This window comes from Octodon degus, unplaced genomic scaffold, assembly GCF_000260255.1.
Source record: "Octodon degus isolate 3935 unplaced genomic scaffold, OctDeg1.0 scaffold00271, whole genome shotgun sequence".
In the NCBI taxonomy this organism is placed as follows: domain Eukaryota; kingdom Metazoa; phylum Chordata; class Mammalia; order Rodentia; family Octodontidae; genus Octodon; species Octodon degus.
The window spans coordinates 624,154-635,464 of NW_004524847.1; positions in this window are offsets into that span (position 1 = coordinate 624,154).

Consider the following 11,311-nt stretch of genomic DNA (forward strand, 5'->3'; position numbering starts at 1 on the left):
ATTACTTTATTTATTTATTTATTTATTTCAGAACTGGGGATTGAATTCAGGCTCTTGTGCTTGCCAGGCAGGCGCTTATTCTACTGAGCTATCTCCTCGGCCCTTTACGTTACTTTTAAATTTTAGTTTAAATTGCTTTTAAAATTAAAAGCAAATTTTAATTAAAAAAAAATGATCTGCAGTTATATGGTGCTGGCCGTGCTTTGCCTTAGATGGCAAGGCTACAGGTCATTTCTCTGGTATTTCCAGTGTATGTGTTTTTCCCCAAATCTCTCTATGAAGAACATATATTACTTTTATAAATGAAAAAAATGACAGTTTATTAAGAAAGCCCCTAGTACATTCTGCGCGTGTCCCTGGCAGTGATGCTAAGAAAGCCCCAAATGCCACTGACCTCTCTGAAATGACGCGGGTCACAGCCTCGCGTGGGACCTGGGGCCTTGTGGGCAAGGCAGGAAGAGCCATTAGAACCCGGAGCACATTTCATGGCCCTGCTCGTAATTGCAGAACATTGACTGTTTCTAGTGCAAATTACAGAACAGAAGCCGTGAGCGTCACAAGCAGGCCAGGCAATTTCACCTCCCTTTCTACAGATGTTCATTACCATAACAAAGCATGAGTGAGTGTTGAGCCTGCACCCTTGTCTGTTCTAAGCAAAGGCTGAATAGAAATATGTCCGAAGGAAGCCCACTAGGCCAGGACAAGCATTTGCTGGGGGAAAAAAATGGTGTGAAATATGCGGTCACCAGAGAAGGGCTACCATGTTTTACTTTGTAATTATGAAAATTTGTCTCTTTTGACAAGTGAAATGAATTTAGGCACTCAGGCATGGGGAGAAAGTTGAATTGTCTGAAAATTAAATCAAAGTAAAAATGAAAAATATAAATGGGTGCTTCGTAGTCACTAACATGGGAGTCATCTTTTAGCCCTGACATTTTGAAGCAATCCCTGGGAAACCTGATAGCTCATACCTCTGAGTAAGTTATGGTCCCAAGCAATGTGGAAATAATTGAGAATGTTTGTTGTTTTTAAATAAATGCAATAAATCTGGAGTGGCGTCAGTGGTCTGGAGTGCAGAGAGTGCCATTCTGTATCCTTAGACATACAACTTCTGGGGTCTTACTCCAGGGGACATGTTCCGTGGTGCTCTGGGCGTGGCAAGACAGGTTGCCCAAACACTTCCCACTTGGTGGTGTGGAGCTGTCAAGGAGGGGGTGCCCAAGGGAGCTGCTCACATGGGGTCCCCCGTCCATCGCCGTGTGGCCCAGTCAAGTTATTTCTCCTTAAAAAGACAAAGGTGGACAGGGCAAATCCTCCTGGGGCCGCTGGGATAGCTGATAACCTGTCATCAAATTCTTGCCGTATGGTGGGTGTGAACAGAGCCCTGTGCTGAGTACTGAATTAGAGGATTTTCTGTGATTTTTTTCTGTTGGTGTATGCATGCTCCTGCATGCTCTGTGTGTCTTTATGTGCCTGCATGTAATCAGTGTGTATGTGTGTGTGTGTATTTTCATGCATGTTTACATGTGTGTGGGTATGTGTGTACTTTGTGTATGTATGCATGGACACACTTTGTGAGTCTGTGTGTACCTTGCATTTATGTACTTTGTGTGTGTGCGTGCTTTGGGCATCTTCCAGGAAGGAGGCTCCTTCAAGGACTAGCAGTGAGATTTTCTCCATGTCCTCACAGGCCTAAAGCCACGGAGGAGCTCAGCCAACTGAGCTAACTGCCTCCATTCCTGTGTTAATGCAGAAATGCAATTTGTACACAGGGCCTTGCTATACTTTAGACAAATATACTATGTAGGTATATTTTGCTATATTTTAAAATACAACACTACATGCTTTTAAAACAAATGTAGTTACTTTTTAGCCAGAAGTCAGTGACGCTGTGGGAATTCCACATAATTTAAAAGTGCCCCCCCCCCCACCAGCAGCACCCTATGGGCAATCAGTGAGGCTGAGAAGCTTGAATTTTTTAATTAGTTCCAAAGTCAAGAGTGGTTTAGTTCAAGACAAAGAAGCCCTCGACCTAGCTCAAGTCCAGGGAATTTATGGTAATGAGTTGAGAGCATCCTGTGGACGCAGAGGGCCTCTGGCCTGGCCCAGTGCCGTCCCCTCACCTGCTTCTCTCTGGGGAAATGAGGTCTCCACCCCATCTGATCTTTCACCCTGTGGCTCCCTGCAAGTGGCCTGCTCTGTGCTGTGCTGTGCTATGCTGTGTGTCCCCGTCCTCATGTCCCTTCCTCCTCCTCAGCAGCCTCTTCATTGCACTTACCATAGCTCTATTGGTGACCAGGCCTATTTATCCACTGTCCCCACAGGACCGGCTTCCTAAGGGCAGGGGCTGTCTGGCTCCCAGCTTTGCTTAATTAGCATCTGACTTGCGAGAGAATGGACAAAAGGGCAGCCTCAGACCCATGCTCTGAGGAGTGGCTCTGTACCACTGGTGACAGCCCTCACCCGCCTCCCCAGGGCTTGCTTTGCTAGTCACAGCCCTTTCCTTTCCTTTGGTTCCACAACCACTCATGCTCTACCCAGGAGCTACGGTACCCAGCCCAGGGTGGGTTAGGGACGCAAGCAGATCCCACGAGATCTACTTCTGACTTCCGGGAACTCATAGGAAAGGTTTGGCTCTGGAGCTTGTGTTCCCAGAGGTGCCAGCATGTATTTTGCTGTTCAGGCATGCAGTGAGCACATAGGAAAACAGAGGCTAAAGGCAGAAGCAACGTCCTGATGAAATTGTGGAGGGCCTGAGTCATTAGAGTGCTTGCCTGCCACAGTAGGGCTCTGTATCTTCCCCTTTTTCTTTTCTTTCTTCTCCATGTACTCCTTTACCTCTTCTTTCTCAGTCTATTCATCCTCATCTTTCTTTTTCTTTTCTTTCTTTTTTTTTTTTTTGTATTTTAGGGGTCTACAGGGTGTTCAGGGTCTCACTACTAGATTATACTCGGAGTGATCCTCCTGTTTACAGCCTCCCAAGAGCTAGGATTACAGGACCATGCCACCACGCCCAGTCTCCATTGCTGTCTCAGAGAGCCACAGGGGCTGGGCTGGCATGGCTGGCCTGGGATTGAACCCCTGGCTCCTGCACCTGCTTGCTGGTGCTTTAATCCGCTGAGATATTTGTCCGGCACTTCATCTTTACTTTTTTAAGAAGCCAAGTTCTATAGGTTTAGGTCCTTGTTTTAATTCAGCTTTTCATATTTTGAATTAAGTGAGCACTCCACAGGGGAGGCACCTAAAAAAACCCACTGGAGAAGATTCATGAGGAAGAGGTCTATTTTGTTCAATTAATATTATTAAAAAACATTTTAAAGCTGCATTTCAGGTGGGTTTATGTTCCTCTGAAGCTATGAACCTGGATGCAGATGCCTTCCAGCATAGAAAGGCCTCAGGCCCAGTGAGTCGCCAACAGGGAGTGTCCACCCTGTGCAGGGCTCCGCCCTGGCCCTGGCAGTTATGGACAGGAGTCAGCATCGTGTAGTCTCCCTTTCAGGAGCCTTAGGGTCATGGACATGGAAGGCCGAAGACACAGCAGGATCTTGTAGCACAGGCAGCAGCATCAGTGTACTACGGGGCTGTGTTGAGGCTGAGCAGGGATCGCTGGAAGGAGCCACAAAGTCTGCCCAGCTCAGGGTTGGAGCCACAGGGGCAGGGGAAGGATGAGGGTTGGGGAGCAGCGCTTTGGAGCACCGTGGGGGATCTGGTGAGGAAGAAGTGGGGAGAGGGCTCCGGCAGGTCCAGGTCCCAACAGGAACAGTCATGGAACTTTTGGTGAGGGACAGAAAGGACGCCCACGCCAGGAAGGTCTCAGGCTTTTAGAAGAATAGGACACTGGGAGGCAGAGAGGCCCCACTGCCCTTTCAGAGGAAGGGCACCGCTTAGGTGGCCGCCAGCCTGCCCTCGCCAGGCTCACGCTGCGTACGATTCTGCAGCTTGGCTTCCTTCTCAGAAACTCTTTCCTGTGGGACTGGTGCAGCCACAGACAAGGAAAACTGTGGAACGTTGCGTGGCACCTCTGGCACACAGTGGCTCGATTGGGCCGTCACAGCTCATCGTTTGCTTCCTGTTTGCGTTGAGGCAGGCACGCGCACCTGTGCTCCTCCGTCCCCTTGATGACTCTTTGTCACTCCCAGCGCCCTTCAGAGAGGTTCAGCGTGCATCTGAAGTCTTTCACTGGCTCAGCGTATGTTCATTGCACACACGGTCTGGGCTGTGACCCGGCCCAGGCAGGCTTGACCCTGTACAAGGCACAGGCCGTGATCTGTGTGTGCTGCAATCCCGGGAGCTGCGCCTCGGCCCACACCTCTAGGGGTCTCTGCGAAAGGGGCGTCAATTCCTGCTCTATAGACAAGTGCGGCTTGGGGGTAATGTGAGGCATAGGAAGGCATAAAAGGGAGCAGAGCTGGGTCGGAGAGGATTCTAAGACCCAGTGGACCCTGTGGGATCCCAAGCTGGGTTCTCCTGTAGAACAGGGCGGGTGGAAGCTGCTGGTGCAGTGGGAAGAGAGCCACGTAGGGCTCAAGGGCTGGCCGAGATCTCCCTGGTTATGGTGCGTGTGGTTATGGTGCGTGTGGTTATGGTGCGTGCACACAGGCACTTAGACTGAGAGACCTGGGGGGTGTGACAGAGTGGGAGAGGAGGAGCGGGGAGGGGGAGAAGGGGAAAGGGAGAGAAGGAGGGGAAGTAGGAGGGGGAGGGGGAGAGAGAGATTGGGAGGGAGGGAAGGAAAGGCAGGCACATGCAGCGACAGAGGCCTGCCGCGCTCACTGCAGAAGGGATGCGGCCCAACGGAGTAGCCTCCTGAGCTGTGCGTGGTGTTGAAGCTGAGGCCTCTGCCTGCTGGAAGAAGAACCCTAAACATGAGTCAGGTCAGGAGGGAGCGCCGGGTGCTGAGCAGCGCCTGGGGGTCCTAAGTTGGGCAAGCTTCGCTTGACTGCTGGAGGTTTGCTTGGCCCTCATGGCGGGCAACTAGAGTCCACCACACTAGCAGGGGGCAGCGTTTGCAGCTATGAGAAAGCGGGGCCTAAACAGCGCCAGTGGACACCTTTATCCGGGCACCCTGAGAATCGCTGGGGCATTGAAACGAATGGCGTGTGTCAGCTAGCTCCTCCCTGAAGGGCATTAGGTGGACAGACTCATTCTGCCTCACTTCATTGAAAATCAGAATCTGTTGCTGTCATGAGCTGAAGCAGACAGACTTGAGGTTGTATCCCGACTGCTACTTATGGCTGTACAGCCTCAGATCTTGATTTAGGGCTCCCTCAACCTCCCTTTCACCATCTGTGAGCTGATGAAGGAACCCAATGTAGATGGACCTGTGACCTGCGTTGTGGGTCGCACAGAGCCGGGCCCTGGGAGTGCGCTCAGTAAATGCCAGCCCTCTGAAGCACGCTATGAGCAGGCGGCGTGATCCCTCTCCGAGCAGCCAGGGGGCAAGGACCAGAGCCCCCATGCTGCTCTCCTGGAGGTCACAGAGCCCTGGGGACATCACAGAATCCCCGCCTCCTGGGCTGACTTCAAAGCCCTCACAGTGATGGATTATTGATTTTTCTTTTCTTTAATAACACAGGCTTCTGGTACACAGCGGCTGAGAGTTTTTGAGTTAGGGAAATGGCTGCAGTCTGCTGGATTGCTCCTGGCCACTGTCACTTTTGGGGGGCTTTGGGGAGGTGATTCAGACACAATGCACCCACCCCCTTACACACACATAAAAGGGAGCCTGGTCATTGGGAGCACCATTGTCAGACTTAGAGTCACTTACATCAAAAACACGTTTTCCATTAATCCTCACGCTGTCAAAATTAAACCCAAACTCTTACAAAATCTGCAAATGGTACAAAAAATAAGGAAGAACAGGCATACAAAGTCAAAATGATGTGGGCCTGGTGTGCCTCTTCCTGGGGTGCCCAGGCCTCGACAGATCCTTATTTGTAGAAAGTCTGCAGCCCTGACCTACTTGCAGGTGTGTGTATGTTTGTGTGTGTTCACACTGTATGTGTGTGTTCTGTGTATCCTTCATTTATACCCGTGGTCTCATATACACAGACACACCCACACACCCCTGGCCTGTGTGTTCCTTTGTTCCCCTTAGCAACCTATCTCAGAGAATATTCTCCATCGTCTCTATCAGATCTAGTGCATTCTTTACTCATCTCATTAGGTGACGTGGCTTTATTAGTCTTTATAGTTCTAGAGTATCCATGGGTTGTATAGCTATGCCAGGAAATATTGGTGTATTCTGTATTATTGAATAAGTTTCCCATCACCCAAGTTTTTCTGTTATAAATAATACTGTAATGGATATTGTTACACAAATGGCATCAAACCCATTTGAGAACACATCTGTGCAATAAATGCCTAGAAATGAAATCCCCTAGTCAGCTCTGATGGATACTAGCGAAGGACTGCTTCACCCCTGACAAAGAAAAGGCCTTCAACTCCTTGTATTCACCTCTTGAGTGGCAGTAAAGCTTAAGTATCACCGACCACACAGGGAAAAAACGGAATCTCGTTTGTGTTCTGATTTGCATTTCTTTTTGTACCAGGAATTAAACTCAGGACCTCGCACTTGCCAGGCAGGCGCTGTGCCACTGAGCTGTCTCCCTGGCCCTGCATTTCCTTATGCTGATGGAGGCTGTGACGAGATGTAGTGATGTAACTGCATATGAACTAAGGGTCAGATTGTTACTTTACTCAGTGACAGTTACATCTGCCCAATGAGGTTGAAGGCCTCATGCTGAGTCTCAGCCAAGACAGCCCAGGGAAGAGAGGACAGACAAAGCTCAGTTGCTGTATGTTTGTTCCATAACAACGAACTGACCACTGCAATAGAGAAAGGCTTCACTGGGCTTCTTGGGGCAGCTTGCATGAGCCCTCTGTGCCCCTCAGACCAGGGCTTGGCAAGCAGGTGCCATAAAGGGCTAAATAGTAAATATTTTAGGTTTTGTAGGCCAGATGTTCTCTCAAAACTGTTCTGCTCTATCCTGTGGCAGAAATCAGCCTAAGGTAATCATACCAGAGTGAGGTAGCTGCAGCAGAGTGGGGTAGCCATCTGCCAATAGCATTTGCTGTGAGCTCTGTCTGGCCCTTAGGCCTTCTCTTTCAAGCCTTTGTTCTACACTGTGTGCCTATAAGTGGCTTTCCGGAGACAAGGCTGGCACCTGATTTTGCAGATTCCAAATGGTTCTGCACAGCTGTGACCCTCAGGTTACAGCAGGAAGATGTGCAAACCAGCAAAAAGCCGTGCTGGTGTTTGGACATTCAAGATTTTAGGCCTTGGGGTCATGTCCTCGATAGTGAAGGAGGTCAGAAGTTCTAAAGTGTCCCCACTTGCATGCAGAACATGAGTTATTGGTGTAACATCTGTTTGCCCTGGCTACATACTGACACATTAAATATGCCCTGCTCTGGACACTTCAGAGGCATGACCCTAAAACTAGTGTTTGGAACCTAAAGGAACAACCTTCTACCCTTGCAGGTCAGGCCCCGCTGCGGAGGAAACCCAGGGCCGAGTGAGTGTTCCTGAGTGGTTCCCCCTAAGGGGAACCCTCAGAATGGGGAGATAAGCCCCTGGTTCCTGTGAGGAGGAGAGTTGCAGAGTAGGAAGGCGGCCTTGCAGGGAGAGATTGGGCCTAATGAGTCTGAGGCAGGGGTGGTTGTGGGTTATGTGGGTTACGTGTGTGCCAGGGAGTGGAGCCAGTGAGCTTGGATCTGCCATTCCTGTTCTCCTCCTCGAGTCAGCAGCGTGCCTGGGACATGGAGGTTCAGCGAGTACATCCAGAGGGAGGGATGGATGGATGGATGGATGGATGGATAGAGGCACTAGCAGTGGCATTTTATTGACCATTTGCTGATTACCTATTTGCCTGTCAGTCTGTGAGCGGTGTCCACTCTGTAGGGTGGACAGATTCTCAGCATCACCGCAGTTGTGTCCAAATGCACATGCACATGCCAATCACAGTGGCAGCATTTGCTGTGCAAATTCTTGTTCTAAACACTTCAGAGAAATTTCCTCACCTCATTCTCACAATAACTTAAGTAGGAGGTGAGACCATCTATTAGTCCATTTTATGGGTGAGAAAACTGAGAAACCTATGGCTAACTTCATAAACTGTACAGCAGCTAGATGGAAAGAGGGGAACTTCAGTGTTCGTTTGCAAAAAGTGTCTCTCAAATGTTCTCCATGGAGCATGACTCCTGTGGGGGTTAGAATCCCGGAGGACTGGATTCCGTAGGTCTGGGGCAGGGTGTGACAAGCTCTGCTTCACTTTATGCCTATATTGCTGGGGTGGAAGTCATACTCTGCGATCCACTAGTTCAAAGGATTTTGTGGGTTAAACAAAAGTGGTTCCCAGTGAAGTCTGCTGCAGTTAATTTTCAGCTCCTCTTGGGCCCAAAGGACCTTTCCAGTGCTTTAGTGTTGCTGCCCCTTCTTCCCCTCTCCCTGCCCCATCTTCCAGGCCCTTGCAAACTTAGCCAGCACGGTCACAAACTGAACCCCAGGGGAAAGACATGCAGTCACTTGCTGGGGCCTTTTCTCGCAGGGAAGTACCAAAGCATTGAATTCAAGGCGCAGCGCCCCCGCAGCAGCAGGGCCCCAGTGTTCATTACAGCCCTGGTGCTCTGGCCTGTGCTTCGGCCCTCCCCGAAACCCAAGCTGGGCTCTTCCCCCATTTCAGTGTCTTACCCTTGCAAGTGCTAAATTGCCCCATAAACAAAATACATCTGGTGTTTGACTCATGAAAAATATTTCTCTATGGCTGAAAAGAAGTGTGTGGATAGTCTGACTCCATTAATTTCCACTGGAGTGGCTCTGGACCATCTGCTCCAGGCTCTGTTACAGGGGAGGGAACCGTGGGCAGAAGGCCTGGGAAGCATAGGGTAAGCTGCAAGAAGTCACGGGCACCTGCCACGTCACTTGTGGACTCACAGACCAGGGGATGCTTTTCTACCTGCCCTGTGTGCTCTGGGATCTGCCAAGGCTCCCTGGGCACACTAGAGCTCTCCATGGACACCAGCTGGCCCCCCTGCAGCTGCGTTCTCCATGACTGGGGTCTGAAGGGCTGGCTGCTATGGCTGTGGGGTCATGGCTAGGATTCCTGTGACATCTGCATGGCCCAGTGGGACAGACACTTCCTTGTCCTTTCAAGCAGTTCTTTGGGGTTGTTACTTACAGTCTTACTGGAAATGAGGCAATACAGGCTGGGGTTTTGAGGTAAGATTATGCTCTTGATGGGAAGAGAAGAGCCAGTCTTCTTAGCAGGAGACACAGTCTAGATCCCGGAGGGAGCCTCAGACAGATGGAACCCAGGGCTACTGTAATTAGGTCTTCAAGTGTACCAGTTTCCCACACACTTCACAAACCTTTGTATTTATTTCCAATAAGGAAACCTGCTTTCTGTGCAAGAAAGGGCTGGGGTCAGAACTCCAGCAAAGTAGACCAGGCTGACTGGATTGCTCACATCCTGAAGGCTGTCACTATGGCCTGCACGGGGCTTCCCAGGAGATGAAGGGAAAGAGGCAGGATGGAGAGGTGGGCCTGCAGCTTGTCATCCAGTGCCTGAGGCCCCTGGGCCCATCACTGTGGGCAAGCCATCAGATTCTCAGGGGCCTTCTCATAGGATGGCTCTGTGCCCACCAGCCTGAGTACCCCCATCCCCACTGAACACGCTGAGTCTTCCGCAAGTCCTCTCCCTGCCACTCTTCTCTCTCTGTAGCTGTGGACATTGCGCTGAGCCTGTCAACATCCTGCCTCAAGTAACACTTTTTGGCCTCAGCTGCATTGAGTGCTTATGCGCATTTCAAAGGGACATTGGTCCAGAGCAGGGATGGCGAACCTTTTAGAGCCTTCAGTGATACAAATAGCCCGTGCAGCAGGCATGCCACAGGTCCACCGTCACTGGTCTAGTGAGAACTGGTGAACCCCATATAATGGAGAAGGAAGAGAAGAGGCCGTGACGTTACGTGGAACAGCGCCACCACTTACCAGCTTTCTGACAGGGTCAGTATGTAGTTTATCTGAACCTTGTTTTCAGTGAAAATGGGATAATTTCATCCCCGTGAAAGGATGGCTATGAGAGAGAGAGACATGTACAGAACAAGCAGCCCGGGCCTGGCCCACGGAAGATGCTCCAAGCCTGTTAGTATTCTACCATTCACCTCCTTTCTAGCTCTGAAAGCATAAACTTTCTGCGGTAAGAAAAATCCAAATGAACTGTGGTGAGTGACAGATAAAGAAAGAAACCAGACTGTGGGACTGGCATATGAAGACCCAGGCTGATGTCCCAGGAGGCCCAGAGTAGAACCAGTCTGGCCCTCCGTCTTTGTACTTTCTCCCGCAGGATTTTCCTTCCCATGGAGCACATTATCACCAATGGGACTATTCCTATGTTCATCCACGGCTCCTGATTAGGGGCTCATGAATATGCAAATGCTCATCTTCCCTTATTTGCCTGACTATTAGCATTCTGTCTCCAGGCTTATTTTGCCGTTTTTCTGAGCTGCACATTTGTTCGGTGATTCACGCTCCACCATCCAATGTCACCGGCTTCGAGACAATCCCAGCTATTTCCAGTTCTCCGAGAGGATCGGTCTCCCGTGAGTCTCGGCTGCCGGTGTCCCTTGCTGTTCCAGCTCCGGGGTGGGAGGACGGTGGAACAGCCTGCAGAGTGCTGCTTTGGGAACTTGCTTCTGCGTCTTTAAAATTCAGATCGATATTAATAATCTGGGACATATGTCTATCACTTCAAATTTTACAAGGAGATTTCCTATCATCCTGTTTTATAGCTTGGCTTTCTACAAATGTACAACACTGACGTTCTCTTCTGAGTGAGGCCGTGTCTTCTTTTCCTTCTGAATATTTAACAACAAGATTAGAACAAAAAATCTGTATGTAAGCCCAGCTGTACAGCGGTTTCTCACAATGGCCCAGGGCCGAAGGGGCTGCGTCTCTCTCCCTGTGCTGGGCACATCCTGGTTCGGAGCACACCTGGCTGTGCAGGAAGTGCGGTCTGCGTCGGTCTACTGCCCACCGACAAGCTGCTGTGGACTCCGGCTTAGACCAGCGCAGTTGCACTCTCTCAGCTGCGCAGGCCAAGAGTGCGCTCCTTCCGCGGACTCCTAGGAGAAATCCAGTTCCCTTCGTGCACTGCCGCCGCCTTAGGGCTACTTGCACTTCCTGGCTGCCAGCCCCTTCCTCCATCTTGAAAGCAAATCTTCTTCTTCTTCTTCTTCTTCTTCTTCTTCTTCTTCTTCTTCTTCTTCTTCTTCTTCTTCTTCTTCTTCTTCTTCTTCTTCCTCCTCCTCC